This window comes from Triticum aestivum, chromosome 1D, assembly GCF_018294505.1.
Source record: "Triticum aestivum cultivar Chinese Spring chromosome 1D, IWGSC CS RefSeq v2.1, whole genome shotgun sequence".
In the NCBI taxonomy this organism is placed as follows: Eukaryota; Viridiplantae; Streptophyta; class Magnoliopsida; order Poales; family Poaceae; genus Triticum; species Triticum aestivum.
The window spans coordinates 402,271,851-402,292,209 of record NC_057796.1 but is presented as its reverse complement, the minus strand read 5'-3'; the positions used below and the strand labels follow the sequence as shown (position 1 = coordinate 402,292,209).

Genomic DNA, 20,359 nt, shown 5'->3' with positions numbered 1-20,359 from the left:
GCGTACCTGAGATATAATGCTTTATTCGTTGCCCATTGACAACTTTCGGGTTAGTACCTTCGAAGTTATTTATTTTGATGGATCCAGACCGGCAAACCTCCTCGATGACATATGGGCCTTCCCATTTCGAGAGGAGCTTTCCTGCAAAGAATCTAAAACGAGAGTTGTACAAAAGAACATATTCTCCGACTTTAAACTCGCATTTCTGAATTCTTTTGTCATGCCATCTTTTAACTTTTTCTTTAAATAACTTTGCATTTTCATAAGCTTGGGTTCTCCATTCATCTAGTGAGCTAATATCAAATAGCCTCTTTTCACCAGCAAGTTTGAAATCATAGTTGAGTTCTTTAACTGCCCAGTATGCTTTATGTTCTAACTCAAGAGGTAAATGACAAGCTTTTCCATAAACCATTTTATAAGGAGACATACCCATAGGATTTTTATATGCTGTTCTATAAGCCCAAAGTGCATCATCTAATTTCTTAGACCAATTCTTCCTAGACCTATTTACAGTCTTTTGCAAAATTAATTTTATTTCTCTATTGCTAAGCTCAACTTGACCACTAGACTGAGGATGATAAGGTGATGCAATTCTATGGTTAACATCATACTTAGCAAGCATCTTACGGAAAGCACCATGAATAAAGTGTGAGCCACCATCAGTCATTAAATATCTAGGGTCTCCAAACCTTGGGAAAATAACTTCCTTCAGCACTTTAATAGAGGAGTTGTGATCAGCACTACTAGTTGGAATAGCTTCTACCCATTTAGTAACATAATCAACAGCAACCAAAATATGTGTATACCCATTAGAGGAAGGAAAAGGTCCCATGTAATCAAACCCCCAAACATCAAATGGTTCAACAGCAAGTGAATAATTCATAGGCATTTCTTGAGGCTTACCAATATTACCTATTCTTTGGCATTCATCACATGACGAGACATACTTACGAGCATCCTTGAAGAGAGTAGGCCAATAAAATCCAGATTGCAATACCTTGTGAGCAGTTCTATCTCCAGCATGATGCCCTCCATATGGTCCAGAATGACATTTCCATAGGATTTGTCCCTGTTCATGCTTAGGTACACAACGTCTGATAATACCATCTACTCCTTCTTTATAAAGATGTGGGTCATCGCAAAAGTAATGTCTTAAATCATAGAAGAATTTTTTCTTTTGCTGGTATGTAAAGCTAGGTGGTAAATACTTAGCAACAATGTAATTAGCATAGTCAGCATACCAAGGAGTACTATTAGCAACATTTATTGCAGCTAACTGCTCATCAGGAAAACTATCATCGATAGGCAGTGGGTCATCAAGCACATTTTCAAGCCTAGACAAGTTATCAGCTACGGGGTTCTCAGCTCCTTTTCTATCAATAATATGCAAATCAAATTCTTGTAACAAGAGAACCCAACGAATAAGTCTAGGTTTAGCATCTTTCTTTTCCATAAGATATTTAATAGCAGCATGGTCTGTGTGAACAGTTACTTCGGAATCAACAATATAAGGTCTAAATTTATCACAAGCAAACCCACTGCTAAGAATTCTTTTTCAGTAGTTGCATAATTTCTTTGAGCACTGTCTAGAGTTTTACTAGCATAACGAATAACATTCAATTTCTTATCAACTCTTTGTCCTAGAACAGCACAACCAGTACAATCACTAGCATCACACATAATTTCAAAAGGCAAATTCCAATCAGGCGGTTGAACTATAGGTGCAGTAATTAAAGTTTTCTTGAGTGTTTCAAAGGCTTCAAGACAATCATCATCAAAGACAAAAGGAATATCCTTTTGCAAAAGATTAGTAAGAGGCCTAGAAATTTTAGAAAAGTCATCGATAAATCTCCTATAGAAACCAGCATGACCTAGAAAACTACGAATACCTTTGATGTCCTTAGGACATGGCATTTTCTCAATTGCATCAACCTTAGCTTGGTCCACTTCAATACCTTTTTTAGAAATTGTATGACCCAAGACAATGCCTTCATTAACCATAAAGTGGCACTTCTCCCAATTCAAGACAAGATTTGTTTGTTCACATCTCTGCAAAACTTGATCAAGATTGCTTAAACAATCATCAAAAGACTTCCCATAAACAGAGAAGTCATCCATGAAAACCTCGACAATATTTTCACAAAAGTCAGAGAATATAGCCATCATGCATCTTCGAAAGGTAACAGGTGCATTACATAAACCAAAAGACATATGTCTATAAAGCATAAGTTCCAAAAGAACAAGTAAAAGTGGTCTTTTCTTGACCAGGTTGAGAAACAGGTATTTGTGAAAAGCCAGAATATCCATCAAGGAAGCAAAAGTGTGTGTGCTTAGATAATCTTTCAAGCATTTGATCAATAAAAGGCAAAGGGTAATGATCTTTTCTAGTAGCTTTATTTAATTTTCTGAAATCAATTACCATTCTATAGCTTGTAACAATTCTTTGCGGAATGAGTTCATTCTTATCATTAGGAACAACAGTTATACCTCCTTTCTTAGTGACACAATGAACATGGCTTACCCATCTACTATCAGCTATAGGATAGATTATACCTGCTTCCAGAAATTTTAATATTTCCGTTCTTACCACCTCTTTCATCTTCGGATTTAACCGACGTTGGTGATCAACAACTGGTTTAGCATCAGGTTCCATATTAATTTTGTGCTGACATAGAGTAGGAATAATGCCCTTTAAATCATCAAGAGTATATCCAATAGCAGCTCGGTGCTTCCTTAGAACTTTCAATAATCTTTCTTCTTCATGTTCTGAAAGGTTAGCACTAATAATAACATGATATATCTTCTTTTCATCAAGATAAGCATATTTCAAAGTGTCTGGCAATTGTTTTAATTCAAACACAGGATCACCTTTAGGTGGAGGAGGACCTCCTAGAGTTTCAATATGCAAATTATGTTTAAGTAGAGGACGTTGTTCAAAGAAAATCTTATCTATTTCATTTCTTTCATGCATATGTAAATCATTTTCATGGTCTAGCAAGTATTGTTCTAAAGGATCAGTAGGTGGCACAACAATAGAAGCAAGACCAATGAATTCATCCTTACTAGGCAATTCTTTTTCATGATGATTTCTACTAAACTTGGAAAAATTAAACTCATGAGACTCATTACCAAAGCTGACACCCACAGTTTGTTTCTGGCAATCTATCTTAGCATTAACTGTGTTCAAGAAGGGTCTACCAAAGATAATGGGAAAGAAGTCATCTGGTGGGGAACCAAGAACAAGAAAATCACTAGGGTATTTTATTTTCCCACACAAGACTTCAACATCTCTAACAATCCCAAATGGTGATATAGTGTCTCTATTTGCAAGTTTAATAGTAACATCTATGTCTTCAATCTCAACAGGTGCTATCTCTTCCCTAATTTCTTGATATAACTCGTGAGGAATAGCACTCACACTAGCACCCATCTCACATAGACCATAATAACAGTGATCTCCTATTTTAACTGAAATGACAGGCAAGCCTACAACTGGTCTATTGTTATCCCTTTTGTCGGGTTTAGCAATTCTAGCAGCATCTTCACAGAAGTAAATAACACGCCCATCTACATCTTCTTCTAAGAGATCTTTAACCATAGCAATGTTAGGTTCAACTCTAATTTGTTCATCGGGTTTAGGTGTTCTAACAGAACTTTTGTTAACCACAGTTGAAACTTTAGCATGTTCCTTTATCCTAACAGGAAAAGTGGGTTTCTCAATATAAGCAGTAGGAACAACTGGATCAACAGTATAGAGTATAGTTTCTTCTTTAACTAGTACCGGTTCTTTAATTTCATCTTTAATAGGTGGGCGATACTTAATCCACTTCTCTTCAGGGAGTTCAACATGAGTAGCAAATGACTCACAAAAGGAGGCTACTATTTCAGAGTCAAGTCCATATTTAGTGCTAAACTTTTGGAAAGCATCGGTATCTATAAAAGATTTAACACAATCATACTTAAGCTTTATACCCGACTCTTTACCTTCGTCGAGTTCCCAATCTTCAGAGTTGCATTTAATTCTTTCCAAAAGATCCTGATACATCTCCAACGTATCTATAATTTTTGATTGCTCCATGCTATTATATATTCTGTTTTGGATGTTTAATGGGCTTAATTATACACTTTTATATTATTTTTGGGACTAACCTATTAACCCAAGGCCCAGTGCAAATTGTTGTTTTTTTTGCCTATTTCAGTGTTTCGCACAAAAGGAATATCAAACGGAGTCCAAACAGAATGAAACCTTTGGGAGCATGATTTTTGGAACAAACGTGATCCAGAGGACTTGGAGTGGACGTCAAGAAACGAACGAGGAGGCCACGAGGCAGGGGCGCGCCCTCCACCCTCGTGGGCCCCTCGTGGCTTCACCGACCTACTTCTTCCTCCTATATATACCTACGTACCCCGAAACCATCGACGAGCACCACGAAACCCTATTTCCACCGCCGCAACCTTCTGTACCCGTGAGATCCCATCTTGGGGCCTTTTCCGGCGCTCTGCCGGAGAGGGAATCGATCACGGAGGGCTTCTACATCAACACCATAGCCTCTCCGATGATGTGTGAGTAGTTTACCACAGACCTTCCGGTCCATAGTTATTAGCTAGATGGCTTCTTCTCTCTCTTTGGATCTAATACAAAGTTCTCCTCAATCTTCTTGGAGTCTATTCGATGTAACTCTTTTTTGGGTGTGTTTGTTGAGATCCGATGAATTGTGGGTTTATGATCAAGATTATCTATGAACAATATTTGAATCTTCTCTGAATTCTTTTATGTATGATTGGTTATCTTTGCAAGTCTCTTCGAATTATCAGTTTGGTTTGGCCTACTAGTTTTATCTTTCTTGCAATGGGAGAAGTGCTTAGCTTTGGGTTCAATCTTGCGTTGCTCGATCCCAGTGACAGAAAAGGAAACGACACGTATTGTATTGTTGCCATCGAGGATAAAAATATGGGGTTTATATCATATTGCTTGAGTTTATGCCTCTACATCATGTCATCTTACCTATGCGTTACTCTGTTCTTATGAACTTAATACTCTAGATGCATGCTGGATAGCGGTCGATGTGTGGAGTAATAGTAGTAGATGCAGGCAGGAGTCGGTCTACTTGTCACGGACGTGATGCCTATATACATGATCATGCCTAGATATTCTCATAATTATGCACTTTTCTATCAATTGCTCGACAGTAATTTGTTCACCCACCGTAATACTTATGCTATCTTGGGAGAAGCCACTAGTGAAACTTATGGCCCCCGGGTCTATTTTCCATCGTATAAGTTTCCAATCTATTTTTACTTTGCAATCTTTACTTTCAATCTTTATCATAAAAATACCAAAAATATTATCTTATCATCTCTATCAGATCTCACTTTTGCAAGTGGCCATGAAGGGATTGACAATCCCTTTATCGCGTTGGTTGCAAGGTTCTTATTTGTTTGTGTAGGTACGAGGAACTTGCGTGTGGCCTCCTACTGGATTGATACCTTGGTTCTCAAAAACTGAGGGAAATACTTACGCTACTTTGCTGCATCACCCTTTCCTCTTCAAGGAAAAACCAACGCATGCTCAAGAGGTAGCAGATCCCACTGGAATTCAATAGTTTTCTTCATAAAAGAACCAGCACAAGAAGTATCCAGCATGGTTTGATCATTACGAGAAAGCCGGGCATAAAAATTCTGAATAATAATTTCTCTTGAGAGCTCATGATTGGGGCATGAATATAACATTTGACTTAAGCCTCCCCTAATCTAGAGCGATACTTTCTCCTTCGCGAGGCCAAAAATTATATATATAATTCCGATCACGATGAACTAGATGCATAGGATATATTTTTTTATGAAACTCCAATTTTAAACGATTCCAATTCCATGATCCAATATCATCGCTTAGCCTATACCATGCCAATGCCTTTCCCTTCAAGATAAAGGGAAAACCTTTTTCATCACCTCATCCCTGGGTAAACCTGCAAGCTTAAACAATCCACAAATTTGTTCAACATGTATCAAGTGTATATCAGGATGTTCGGTTCCATCTCCTGCATAAGGATTAGCTAGCAGTTGTTCTATCATACCCGAAGGAATTTCATATTCAATATTTTTAGTAGGTGTAGTAGGTTGAGGGGTAATTAATTGTGGTTCCGGACGGGGTGAAGATACCCTGAACAAACCCCTCAAAGGATTATTTTCCATAGTAACAAGTGACAGTAAATTTCAGCACACTATATAAATGTTTCCTTACCGAATTCCACTTACCAAAGGCGCTTCACTCCCCGGCAACGGCGCCAGAAAATAGCCTTGATGACCCAAAAGTATAGGGGATCAATTGTAGCTCTTTTCGGTAAGTAAGATTGTCGAACCCAACGAGGAGCAGAAGGAAATGACAAGTAGTTTTCAGTAAGGTAATGTCTGCAAGTGCTGAAACTGTAAGTAGCGAGTAGTTTGATAGCAAGATCTCTACTCCTAAGGGACGAGTTGGTAGTCTCCGTTTCATGGTTTATTTTCGTCCAACCTTTCGCTGGGTTTTTTCATATCTCCTCCCACCTTGCTTTAGTCCCGTTGAACCAAACATCTAAGGCCATTCCTCCACGCATTCCACCCGCAATCCTCCCGTCCCACCCCAAAAAAAGGGACGAAAAAAAATCTACCACAAAAAACCAGCGAAGAAAAAAATGGCAACCGAGTCGTGCGTGCGTACGAGTACGAGCGAGGCCTCCTGCCCTCGAGCGACGCACGACTCGCACGACAGGTCGTTCGACGCCGCGCTCCATCCCTTCGCCGCCGCCGATCCATCCCTTCGCCGCCGGCCATCCATCATTGTGCCGCCGCCGATCCATCCCTCCGCCGTCTCCCTCGCACTTCAAAGCCAGCGGCCTCCAGCGGACCATCCACTTTAGGACACGCCGCCGCCAGCCTCCTCCCAGACTACTCCCTGCACCGTGCCGTCACAGACCTCCTCCCGTGCGCCTCCCCGCACGCGCCGTCGCCTACATACCCCTGCGCACCACCCCGCACCGCAACTCCCTCGCTCGTGCCCCCCTCAGTTGCACACAGTTCGGCGGCGTGCTAGGGTTAGCACTGACGACGCCTTCAGCCGCACCTTCGAGGCAGCCCTCGTCTCTCTCTGCCTCCCCGAGGAGAACCACCTCGGCTTGCCCCCCTGACCGATGATGTCTAGATCGAGGTCTTCGTTGCCGGATCAAGGTCTGTTGTTGTCGGATCCATGAAGATTTGGCGCCGTCGTCGCGCTAGTTCTGGTTCATCGACCAGATCGATCCCATCAGAGAGGAGGAGGTTCATAGTGGAGGGCCGCTGGAGGAGAGAGATGACCTCACAGGCACCGCATCACGCGGCTGGCCCTTGTTTACGCCATGGCGAGTGACCCCAGCAACACGTGCCAAGGCTACCAGTGCGAAAAGCGGGGCCCAATGACTGACACCTCGCCAGTGAGATCATCTCTAATCTCTCCTCTTGATTGTCTTCCCGCACTCGCCCATATGTTCTAACCAGTAAATTGCGTTTCTGCCACCGATGTTGTCGTCGTTCTTGCAGAGATCGTTGGTGCCCAATGGCACACCGAAGTATCCCACTATGTGCACGTGCTCGGCAGCTTGCCACGAGACTCTCTAACACCAACATCTGGGTGGTACGTACGCAGGACGTGGGCAACTTTGACAATCCAGTCAATGCACTGATTCATGGATCATGTAGGTTGCTCTACAGGTTGGTCACAAGACACTGGTAGAATTGCACCTGCAAGCTCTGAATACTCATGTTCTTTGTTAGATCATCAAGGTGATTAGCCTGCTGCTTAGATTAGGACACAACGGAGGTTTATCAGCATGTGTGCGACTGACAACCCGTTGCAGGCTTGCAGCTGTGCTTAGTCAATGTGGACTATTCTTTCCATGACACAAGAAAAATGTCAACTATCCTCATGGGAAATTAGTTGCACAATTATTTCAGATAAGTTTCGTAGTACAGTTACTCCTGCATCTGCCCAACTTGTTCTGTTGATGATATTTATATTCATAAATTAGCAACGAGAACAAAAGGACTTTTAAGTGTTCGACCCCAACAGAGATCTCATTGATATTCCGTTGTTCAATGTTCAGTATGGGAGGAGTATTATCTTCTACCGATGAGGTGGAAAATGTACTCCCAATGAAACAACAGAAGATTGCACCATGAGGATGCCACAAAATCATCTGCAGAATATGCATGCTAACAGAATTCAGCAAGCCAACGTACAACGATTCTCCATGTTGGAAAGGTACTCCCAAACCAACCTGCAACGATTCTCCATGTTGTTTTGAATATGCATGCATGAGGAATGCTACAAGCACGGGCACATGCTAACGGACTTTTACGGGGAAGCTTAGGTGGGATCATTTGATTGGAAGAGATTAAGATGATGGGCCCGCACCCCCTGAAATTCATTAGGGGGGCGGTGAAGATTTTTTTAACAAAAAGATCGTGTAATATCCCCGTAAAGGTCCATTGGTTTAGAGTTTTCGTGCATGCATACACTATTAAGAAAGTTGACGCCAACTATCGATTTTCAGAATAATTGTGAGGGAATCCTCTCATCTCCTTGTTCATCCTGTCTCAATAATTGTTGTACTTGTATAACTACAACCTTGGTATGCAGAACTGAACACCAGATGAGACGTTTTGATTTTTTACTTCTACTTCACGTCATGCACAAAAAAGTGTGCCTAATTTCTTGATATTTCCCAAGGTCTTTCAAGTTACTCGTGTCAATCCTGAGGCTTTGTGTCTAAGTTAATGATAAAAGTATTGGTAACTTTGTCATAGTAAGTAAGGGACTCGTGTATTTTTCTAGCTCGAGATTTAGGATGTCGGATACATTTTTGTCATTGGATGCATTCTTGTCACAACAGCAGGATGCCGGAATTTTACTCGATACTCCTCCTGCTTGATCGCAGGAACAAGAATTCTGATGACAATCCTGTCAATGCGTTGATGGATAGGCCGTGCAGGTCCCTGTCGAGGCCTCGCGCCAAGCGGAAGAGCGGGACGAGGACACTTGACAAGGACGCGCCAGCTCACAGTTAATCGTGCACATTGGCCAGGAGTGTATTAATTTTTTGGGCTTGAAATTAACTACTTAACCAGGGTACGTGATGTATTTACTAATGTGGATTTCTGTTGTTCATTTGCAGCGGTATTGGACTGAATGGGGAATCTATTTGTGCATCTAATTTGTCAAACTAGGGGCATAGCAATTTTCGCTCATAGATAGTGCGACAATCATGTTAATGTGATAAAAGGATATGAAAGGTGATGGTATGCATGCTATTGAGGTCTATCAAATGATGGGAAACCTCTAATATATCATTTAACTCCTTTATGGGCACAATGGTGATATATCTTACATATCTGTATATTGCATCTGAAACTTCAATGTAGTTAATTGCAAAATTTACCTTAAACAAGATTGAGCGACCTGGCAGATGCTTATGAGCTTTTGAAGCTCGATGGTTCATATTATCATGGATGAGATGACAAGGAAGAGCGTGATATAAGAGGTTTGGGTCGGTCTTGGCATGTTTTAGATTTCTTGAGGTAGGTCAATCAATCTGGCATAATGCTATGAAGGAAAAATTTGCAAAGATTACTCAAAAGGATAACTGGCTTGCATGGCTCAAAAGGATGTTGGCGGCGTTTCTCTTTGCATATGATCAGTCGGTTAAATTGCTAAAACATGACCACTTGATATCATCTCTTGTGAATAGTCTGTGACTCTCATGTCACACGGCATTTCTCTTTGTACACATATTTTGTTAGCCCGTGCGTTGATGGGGTTCTATTTGTATGTTTTTGAAGAATGAACGTTTCATGCTTACTGTACATCATGCTACCACTAAAAGGCAACTAAAATTTAGTTTCAATAATCTTCAGTCTGGGGAGGTAAGCTGTTTATCTTACTTTCACTTTTAAATTGTTTGCTGAATCACTACACGCATGTGCTCCTATCTACTACATTTTTCTCAATTGTAAGATGTTATGAATAATTTGTTTTAATATATACACATGGTTGTGTGGCTTGCACAAGTGCAAAGTCCTTCCATTTATATCCATTCTATTGAGATGGACTGTGTTGTGCAGCTTATCATGTGTGTTAAAAGAGAATGCATGTTAGAGCATGCTTTTCATTTCAGAGTCTTTGACAGTTGATCTGAAGCTACATTTTAGCCATTTTGATACCACTCACTTCTATGGTAAGTTTGTGTGGCTGACCACATTCAGTCCTATATTTTTCTCTACCACATAAGTACATGTATGTTCCTTGCCCTCTTCTTAGTTGATAAGAGTCACATGAATTAGAGAAAGCATACTGTCATGAATTTCCTTTGGACCATACTTTAGCTGTTTTACATGGCTTCATAAACTTTCGATCCGTCTGGATTTGAGATTTTTTATGTGTCCATTCTTTCGAGACTAGCACACATGAAAGAAAAAGCTTTCGTCCTCCTGAGATCTTGGCTTCCGGCATATTAGATGGACGTAGTTCTATTTATATGGTTTTTTCCTTTTCCTTTTGTTTGGCCTCGGTGCTTTTCCTTTTTGCCAACACATAGGAGTCTACGACTCGACTGCAGCATTACTACATCTGTTATTTGTAAAGCTAAAGAAAACATTGAAAGAACACCTGCCATTTTGTGGCCTGTAACTTCTATTTGAGCTCTTTTAAGTCAAGTTAGTCATTACCATGTCTGCTGGATATGACATCGCTCGTTTTGTAAGATTTCAGGTTCTTAGCATACCTCTACTCTACCGAATCAGTATACTTTATCAGGATCATAGATATGTCACCCATTATGTTCCACCCTTAATGAGATTTATGAAGTGTCAAATCGTCACAAGTATTTTATCTAGAGCAGCAATACCTGATTTTTTTGTCACAATGTCCATGTTTATTTATCTGTTTTTTTTTTGTAATGACTACATTTTGATTCTTAATGAAGAAAAGTGTGAATGCCCTCTTGAGTATAGAAATTCCTAACTAAATGTATTTTTTGTTATTGGATGATGAAACAGGAAGGTTATTACCTTAACCACACTTCTGATTTTGGTCTTGTAGTACATACAAGGCAGCAACTAAATGTATTGCTAATCTTGCAGCCGAGACAATCCTACAAGCTAGATCAGGAGAATATGAGGTGAATAACTTTTTCTATTCTTTCTAGCATTTTCTTAATTATTGCAGACCCACTTCACTTATCAGGTGAAGAGAAATATAATTGTTTACTGTGAGCATAATATATGCCTTAACAACTTAATTTTGTGCAATAGTGATATCCCAGGAAGTATTCTTAAAGAACACATAGTTTTGTAGTTAATTAGATTGCTACTGATGTGTATTATGAGACTATCTAATGTGAGCCTGATTTCCATGCAATTATCTATATCTTGCATGCTTGCAATGCCCATGGAATTTACCATGTCTCACTATATAACACTCATAGCACATATATGGCAATAATGAATTTAGTAACAGAAAACATAGGGATATATATGGGCAACCACAATTTTTTCGAGGATAATGTATAATTACCATTAGGTTGCATCTACTGTCTTCAGTAGATACAAATGCAGCAACCCTGGCCATTGTATTTGGGACGCGCGATGTCGGTGATGACAATGAAAGCCTAGAAATCGGCCTACAACGACGACATCCCAGAGAAGGCACAAGTAGGCAGCTAGATGTCATTGCACCTTGAATTATAGCACTTTTGAAACACACTTTAAGTGCAAACTCACTTGTAATATTTTTTTATTATTACTATCAGGCTGGGATATCTTTCCTACACATGTGAATTTCCACATGCACAATGAAATGGGAGAAGTTAAAGGAAGGATTACACTTTAGTTGAACATTTATTTGTTTTGGTAATTATATATTTTCTCATCTATACATCGTATTCTATTTCTTTGCTTTTCTGACAGGTCCCAGAAAGAGTTATCATTCTTGCAGTTCAAGAATGAGGATTGATGAGAGATACAACAGATGAAGACAATTGAAGTGAAGGGGAGAGAGGGAGAAATATGGTGCTTTGTCTTTCTGCAATGATAGAGTGGTGAAGGAGACACGATGACTATCGAGGAGGAATGAAGCGGGCGAGAGCGTGGATATTTGTTTATGTGAATAGAAACCAGAAGTGTCATGTTTGATATATGTTCATAAATTACAACAGTTTATGCATTCAGTGTGTATATTATTTTTTTGTACGTGACAACGCACAAGCATTGAACTAACTGTATGAAAGGAAAACAGTTCAATTCCCCTTTCTAAGAACAAGGAATTGTTATGTATGGTAACACATACGCTTGGAGGACTTTAGGGGGAGAGAGCGACATTATTAATCGAATACGGATGTGCCAATTGCAAAGACTTTACGGTGATACAGAGGCATTCCTCTGTTCATTAACTCGGATTCAGACTCTCTAGTATATGCAAGCAGTATGATCAATAACTGTCAAAGAGTAATATAAAGTTCTCAAATTGCCAAGATATGCATAAGACTCTGTAACAAAAGCTGCAATCTCTATGTGGCTATTTACTTCACTTGAAGAATTCACTTCATGACAGGACATGGTGCGTTGTGGAAGCTTGTTGTATAATTTATTTACCTTGCTTTGTGGATTGATGTAATGTCAAAAGTTAATTCAAAAAAACTTTATCATAAATGAGAAATAAGATTGATTTTCTTCAGCTTAATACATGTGTCTACTTCCTAATATCAAATTAGTCTTTAGTGTTATTGTATTCCAATGAAGAAACATGACCCTGCCCCATTGAACTTCATGTCCTACGGTCAAGATGGAGACTTTGTTCTCTCTTCATTTGGACCATCACATATAGAAGAAATTGCAGCATTGTGATATCAAATAATTATCCACTAATTGATCAATGAAATTGCTAAAGTGTATGACAGATCTGCGATTTGAAGTATGCATTATAGCCCGTAGCAACGCACGGGCGTTCTACTAGTAATTTGTAACGAGCAAGTAATGATAATAACAATAAGTATGCAGCAAGGTAGCCCAATCCTTTTGAGGAAAAGGACAGGCCAAAACGGTTTCTTATGATAAGCAAAGCGTTCTTGAGGGTACACGGGAATTTCATCTAGTCACTTTCATCATGTTGGTTTGATTTGTGTTCACTACTTTGATAATTTGATATGTGGGTGGACCGGTGCTTAGGTGTTGTTCTTACTTGAACAAACCTCCTACTTATGATTAACCCTCCCGCAAGCATCCGCAACTACGAGAAAAGTATTATGGATAAATCCTAACCATAGCATTAAACTCTTGGATCCAATCGGTCCCTTACGGAATAGTGCGTAAACTGGGGTTTAAGTTTCTGTCACTCTCGCAACCCACCATCTATTTACTACTCCACAATGCATTCCCTTAGGCCCAAATATGGTGAAGTGTCATGTAGTCGACGTTCACATGACACCACTAAGGGAATCACAACATACATACCATCAAAATATCAAACAAATATCAAATTCACATGATTACTTGCAACATGATTTATCCCGTGACCTCAAGAACAAAAGTAACTACTCACAAATAATCAACATGCTCGTGATCAGAGGGGTATTAATATGCATAATGGATCTAAATATATAATCTTCCACCAAATAAACCATATAGTAATCAACTACAAGATGTAATCAACACTACTAGTCACCCCCTAGCAACAATCTATAGTTCCGGTAACAAGATTGAATACAAGAGATGAACTAGGGTTTGAGATGAGATGGTGCTGGTGAAGATGTTGATGGAGATTGCCCTCCCCAAGATGGGAGAGTTGTTGGTGATGATGATGACGATGATTTCCCCCTCCGGGAGGGAAGTTCCCCCGGCAGAATCGCTCCGCTGGAGGGCAAAAGTGCTCCTGCCCAAGTTCTGCCTCGAGGAGGCGGCGCTCCGTCCCGGAAGTATTATTCTATTTTTTTCTAGGTCAAAACCACTTATATACCATAAGATGGGCACCGGAGGTGGGCCGAGGAGGGCACAATACACCAGGGCGCGCCGGGGGGCCTGGCGCGCCCAGGTGGGTTGTGCCCACCTGGTGGCTCCCCTCTGGTATTTATTGGCTCCAATATTTCTTAAATAATCCATAAAAAATCTTCATGAAGTTTGAGCTCATTTGGAGTTGTGCAGAATAGGTGGCCTGACGTAGCTTTTCTAGGTCTAGATTTCCAACTGCCGGAATTCTCCCTCTTGGTGTGTTTGTTGCAAATTATGAGAGAAAAGGCATTAGAATTACTCCAAAAAGCATTACTATGGATAAAAACATTGCAAATAACAGTAAGAAAACATGATGCAAAATGGACGTATCAAGATACGCTGGAGATGTATCACATACGAATAGCATTCTCCTTTATGTTTTGTTGCCTCATTTTCTCGTACTCATTTGGTGTGTTGGGTGTAGCAGCTATAGAACAAAGATGAGACAATGAGATCTACAAAAGAATCCACAAAGATACAACAACAATACATAATCACTCGAATAGGGAATACAAATGTGAAATGACATTCTTCCAAACCTAGAACTATGTTCAATCAAGTTTTGAATTGACTAGGCAAAGTACAATGAATTGTAAACGCCTGTACAGTGCCTAAATTGTAATAATTCAGAGGAACCCAACATGAGTAACAACATGCGAACAAATATAGAACATACATGCAGGAAACACCCAGATACGAACCCTAAGGTTGAACTCGTGTGGAGTTAACCATGTACTTCCTGAATACAAGCGGATAAATCGAACATGTCTACATATACATACGCCCGTATGGATGTTAAATAGCTGGGGTAGTGAGGGAGGGGGTGATGATTGTTACCTGTCAGTTTACGATCAGTTCTTGGCTTTAGTGTGACAGGATCCTTGCGGACCTTGCCGTTGCGAAGGTTGCCTCGCTCGACGACGACGGTGAGGGAAACCGATGCTATCGGGACGGTTCGAGATCTCGAGGAGAAATGCGGGAGGAGGGCCAGTGGGAAATTATGAGTGCGGTTTACTAATAAAGACAAACGGGGTGTTTATTGACGGTGGAAAAAATTTAGCGCGGTTCCTTTTGAAAATGTAGGCGGGAAGAGAAAATAGTAAGCGAGCGAAAAAACGAAGGGAACTGCCTTGCAGTACATAGTAAACAAACGAAGGGAACCAAAAAATGTGAGCGTACAAACTATTTTTTGTAATAGAGACAGGACAGCTTTCAGAAAGAACATGACCACTTTTAGAAATAACGTGACACTTTCAGAAAGAATGTGAACGCTTTCATAAATACGATTTGGGCACTTGTACATGAATATGCTTTTTCTGATCTTCTTGTGCACGCATATGTGTGGGTTTGATGCGCCATGTTCTTTTTGTGAAGAAGCCCCAAGTGAATTGGGCATTATATGGTTGTACTTTGATTTAAATCCGTGCATGTTGATCGATGCATATATGTATGCATTTAATTTGCACAAAGCAACCCTCTTTTTTTAGTAAGAACTCACTTGTCTTGACCATATTACTTCAAGAATAGTTCGGTCTAGACATGTATTGTGTTCTGCGTACGACATGTTCTTTTGGTGAAGAAGCCACTAATGAATTGGGCATTGTTTGATTGTATTTTGATTTGAATCCGAACATGTTGATCGATGCATATCCATTTCTATACATGTATTTATCCTTTCGTAAACAAGGAGCTCCTATTCCGCGAGCAGTATGCTAGAAAGGTAGCAAACTCATAACTCCACGCACACTGTGAGCCCACACAATGGGGGGAGGGGCTTTTATCTTCATTTATCTGTTTATGTATTTTTCTAGCTTTTCCTATTTTTTAAAAGAAATTTAAGGAAATTCGCAAATATGGAAAAAAATTCAAACTAATAAAATCTTTGTGAATTTGAATTTTTTTCAAGAATTCTAAAATGTTCATAATAAAAAATATTTGTGAATTTGAATAAATGTTTGTCAATACATCAAAAGTTCACAAATTCAAAAAAATCATGATTTTGGAAAATCTTCATGACTTAAAAAATGTTCACGATTTCAAAAATTGTCCGTGAATTTAATTTTTTTGAAATAAAAGAAACTATAGAATCAAAAAATATTTGCAAATACTATTTTGTTCGTGAATTAAAAAATTGTTTGCATATTCAGATGTTAGTGGTTTCAAAAACTGTTCGTGAATTTATAAAAATTTCCCCAAAATAAAAAATTGTTTGTGAATTGCAAATTCAAAAAATAATATCGATTTCAAAAACTATTAGTAAATTCCAAAAATGTCCTGGGTTTTGAAGAATGTTCTGAATTCAAAAAAAGCTGATTCCAAGTCTAGTTTGTAAATTCAAAAAATGTTCATGAATTCAAAAATATTCACCAATACAAAAATTACTCACGTACTTGAAAAATGTTCATGATTTCAATAAATGTTTGTGAATTAAAAAATATCCACAGTTTAGGAAAATATTCAAGAATTCAGGAAATTTTTGCTATCCCAAAAATTGTTCATGAATTATAAATTGTTCACGAATAATTTTTTCATGATTTTAGAAAAGTAAAAGTATTTCAAAAAATATTCAAAATGTTCCTGAATACAGAAAACCTTCAAGAATTCAACATATTCTCAAGATTTCAAAATTTGTTCGTGAAATGAAAGGAAAATGAAAAATAAAAAAATGAAATGAAAAAGATGTAAAACCAGAAAAACCGAAAGAAAAGCGTAAAAGAAAAAAAATCATGCGATAAGGTTCTAGAACCTTCCCAAAACTGGAATAGAGATTGTGTCCGAAATGTCTACATGTCCCGGCCCAATGTCTCTGCGTAATGAATTATAGGGTATGTGTTTGCTTGCTATCCCATGACCCGCGTGATAAATAGGACTGGCCGCATCGACGCCCTTCCGAATTACAAGAGAGGAAATCGGGGCCGTGTCTAGGCTGTAGATGTAATATTTTCGGAATGTGAAACCCAGGAGGCCTATCTATCTAGTTTTTTCGTAGAAGAACCCTACACTCTCATGTGTTGCCTTGGAAAGAAGAATGGACTTATTTATTTAGTTTGAAGTAGTACTATGAGTCTTTCACAATTGGATAGGGTGAACAAGATATAATTTGTTTGCGAACTGAGCGGTAGCTCAGATAGTTAGAGCAACTCTAGCAGACCCCGCATTTTGCCGACCTATAAAATGTGTTTGCAGGTCGCACGGTGGCGGTTATGCAGGCCGGATTTTGCGGCGGCAGACTAGAAACCGCAAACAAACCCCAAAATTTTAAAAAAAGATGTTTCGCGCGAGAAATTTAAGCAGCAGCTCGCCGGAGCTCGCTCGCATAGATGGTTCTCGCATAATAAGTTCATACACGCCACATACATACATAAAGGTTAGATATGCTAGACAGGGCCTACGCTACCGCACCACTACAACAAAATTGAGCTCACCGGAGCTCCTGCGGTAGCTGCCCACCGGCGGCGATCAGTCGGAGTCGGAGGAGTCGGAGTCGAGGTCGATGTAGAGCTTCGCCTGCTCCGCCTTCATCACACGCAGGTCGGCCTCCTTCGATGCGTCCGCCTGCGATGCCGTGAGGCCCGTCTCGAGGAAGAGCCGCTCGTACTCGAGCTCGCGCCGGATGCGCTCTTCCATCTCCTCCTGATCCCTTGCCGACCGCTCGAGGACGACGCGCTCGAGGAGCTCCTCCTGCCCCGGTGGGAGGTAGTCCTCGGGTCCGATGACGCCTTGGCGCGGCGGCGCATCGGGCACGGCCTCCTCCGGCTCCCTCTTCACCGGAACGAGCCGCGAGCTCGATGCGCCCGCGGATGAGCACCCAGCGGACCCGTAGCCGGATGAGCTCCCCGCGGACCAGTTGCCGGAGGAGGCGCGGCGGCGACGGGCGTGCTCGAGCTCGAACTTGTCGAGCTCGCGCCGGTTGAATGCCGGCAGCGGCCGGGCACCCTGGTTGAGCCACCGACGTGCCCCCCGCTTGCGCGCGGCGTCAGATCTGGCGCGGCGGTGGCGCTCCGCCTCATCCCCCGAGACGGCCATTGTGGTTCAAGGCTCGCCGGCGGCGAGAAATCGAGCGGCGCGGTGGGGAATTGGAGGGGAACGCGGCTACGGGAGGATAGGGTTTTGACCCGCATCTGCCCCTGCAAACCCGCAGTTATAGTGGCTCGGGGGTTGCGTTTGCGGGCTGCGGCAAAAAAATTTACGGGCCGGACACCGATGCGGGCTCTGGTCTGGCCAGAAAAATGGGCCGAGCCCGTATAATCGCCGGAATTATGCGGGTTTGCGCCGGATGCAGGGTCTGCTAGAGTTGCTCTTAGATTCTTTGAGGTGAAACCAGCCCACCAGTGTTTAAATCCCAGATATGGCATCAGTGCTCACATTTTCATGGATTTATTGCAGGCTTTCCAACGATGTTCGTTCAGAGGTGCTAATGGGGGGTAGGTTGAGCGTATGTGATTGTACTGTGTACAAAAGTGATATAATTTATTTTATCACATAGAAACGCAATTTAAGCACCCAAGTTAATTCTTTTGAGCCAGATTTACCGACTTTTTTTATCCCAACATGTTTGTCTTACCTGTCAAGCTGACTAGATGGTGAGCTGGTATTTATTTGTTGATAGAGACATCGCCTATGGTGCAGGTTATTTACACGATATGTTTGACTAGGCAAATTTTTACAAGTGTATTCATTGAAGCTTGCATGGAAGCCCCTATTAAGAGCTTGACTTACATCCAATTAAAATCAAAATTTGATGCTTAGATGTGGGTCAATGTGTCACCGGCAACTAATTTGGTCAATTCATAACATATCAGTGTTTCCTCAAAAAAAAAACACACATAGCAGCGACAATTTGGAGTTAAAGTAGAATTTACTTTGCTTGTAGAAAAAGTGGAATTATCCATATGTATGTTAATTCATTTTCATTTCGTTTTTTTGGGGCTCAATGTCTAAACATACAACAAGAGCTCATTGGTATCCAAAGTATTGATTACTTCATCCGAAAAGTACCCTCTATTTGGGAAATGCAATAGCTATCTAGTTTGACGGGGCGACCACTCGCCCCCTGGCACACGGGGGAAACCCTAGCTGCTGCCACTAGCCCCTCCTCCTCCTCCCGCATCACTGTTGTCGGAGGGCTTGCCAGCGAAGCCGTTCTAGTTTCAGGGATGACGACGGCGGGGTGTTTCCGTGTGTGGCGCGACGTGGCGCGCGAACCCATGATGGAGTTGCTCCCGCGGCTGGGCGGGGCATATCAGCTTTGACGAGGTGACGAGGCTCCTTCTGCGTGCAGGCTTCCGATGGTGGTCTTCCCCAGCCGCTTCTCCTGCTCGAGCTCCTCCTCCCTGGGTGTCTGGTTTCCTCCCCGTCTTGGGCTGGCCTCTCCTCTGGTTCGACGGTTTGGGGTACCTCTGTCCTGGCGGCGCCAGTTGTTGCGCCGTCCTGGCGATGCGGCGCAGGAGTGATCCTTGTTGGTGCGGCTCCGGCCCGGCGTTCTTGAAGTTGCGTTCCTCCAACTTCTCTAGCTTGCTGGCGTCCTGGCGGCTCTTGCCTAGGATATGGTTATGTGTTCCCTCATTTTGTTGCCGCCTTCATCTCATGTGCCACACATGACGTACCGCCTCTCCTTCCCAGTCCACCTCCATGCCCCATCCTTCCCACGCCAAATCTATAGCTCGCTCGTCCATCAGAGCACACTTTCACCTTCTTCTTCAGTGATAGGCATTGCTCCCCTCCGGAAGTGGCAGTTCCAGCCAACGACGGAACCTTGACTCCAAATCATGATCCGACAACCTTGGGATTGCTCAAACATAGGGCAGGGGGAAATACCCCGTCCGTCTTGCTGATGTTGGCAACGATGACACCTACGGGTGACATCCCCTTCTTGAAGGCGCTGTCATGGGCTTCTTTCTCTACCATGTTCGAGGCACTGGGGAAAACCCTAGGTCTGATTCTTTGGATCGGATAGCGACAATGTCGCGGCGTTGTTACCCTTCATGAAGGCGTCGTCTTGGTGGCTCGCGGTGTCTAGGGTGTTGGATTTGGAGTTTTGGGGCATCTCGTTGTGTTGTATCCCCTGCTACACCCCATGTTTCTCTTCTCCGGGCTTCATACTCAGTGGCGAAGCCACACTTAAGCTTGGTAGTCAATTGACTACATAGCTTATGGCAAAAACTACAAATATCAAGTAGAAATTATGCCAAAAAATATTATAAATGCATACATTTGACTACACAACATTCAATTGACCACACATGATTGGATTCCTGGCACCGCCACTGTTCATACTCACACCATCTTGCGTTTGCTTTGTATATCCCCC

At 41.5% G+C, this 20,359-nt stretch overlaps 1 long non-coding RNA gene across 1 annotated transcript; it reads left to right on the top strand.

Moving 5' to 3' along the window:
* The first annotated feature begins 6,714 nt into the window (after window positions 1-6,714).
* Window positions 6,715-12,309, top strand: LOC123171262 (uncharacterized). The gene is made up of 3 exons (XR_006485282.1): window positions 6,715-8,272; window positions 8,949-11,186; window positions 11,974-12,309. It is a non-coding gene; the product is annotated as an uncharacterized lncRNA (long non-coding RNA).
* The last annotated feature ends 8,050 nt before the right edge of the window (window positions 12,310-20,359 follow it).